The sequence below is a fragment of the Octopus bimaculoides genome, chromosome 23 (assembly GCF_001194135.2).
Source record: "Octopus bimaculoides isolate UCB-OBI-ISO-001 chromosome 23, ASM119413v2, whole genome shotgun sequence".
Classification (NCBI taxonomy): domain Eukaryota; kingdom Metazoa; phylum Mollusca; class Cephalopoda; order Octopoda; family Octopodidae; genus Octopus; species Octopus bimaculoides.
Window position 1 is genome coordinate 37557092 of NC_069003.1, and position 532 is coordinate 37557623.

The window sequence follows — 532 nt, forward strand, 5'->3', positions numbered from 1 at the left end:
TTTATCAACCGAGTCTATCGTCAATATCGTCACGCCTCCTTCCTTTAAACGGGAAGGAAGAGCTGTATTTATCGTACTTGTGGCTATGGCGAAAGAATGCATCTGGTGGACGCGTCTGAAAGGATTAGAGAGAAACACTTTCCTCTGGTCAATCTCTCATCAACTTTTTCAAGTATCACTTGAAAAGGAAGGTGAGAGTAGAGAGGCAAGTGTTGTCTAGCAAATGTTTCGAAAAAAGATGGATACATGTAGCAAGAATGGCACGTATAAATGACGAAGCCACCTTGACCATGATTCTATAAAACGTTTTAAAATTTTGTAAACAGAGAGTTACTTACGTTTCTTGCATAAATAAAAGAAATTTTATTTAACAAATTGTGACACTAAGGACCGAGGTTACCGTGGTCTTTTCGTAGGTTTTTCTTTCCACGGATAACCTCCCCATTTATTGGGAATTTTCTGTATTATTTCGTATTTTTTATAAATACCCCAAACGTTTTACGATGTTTTTTTTTTCTCTCTGCTTTGTTTT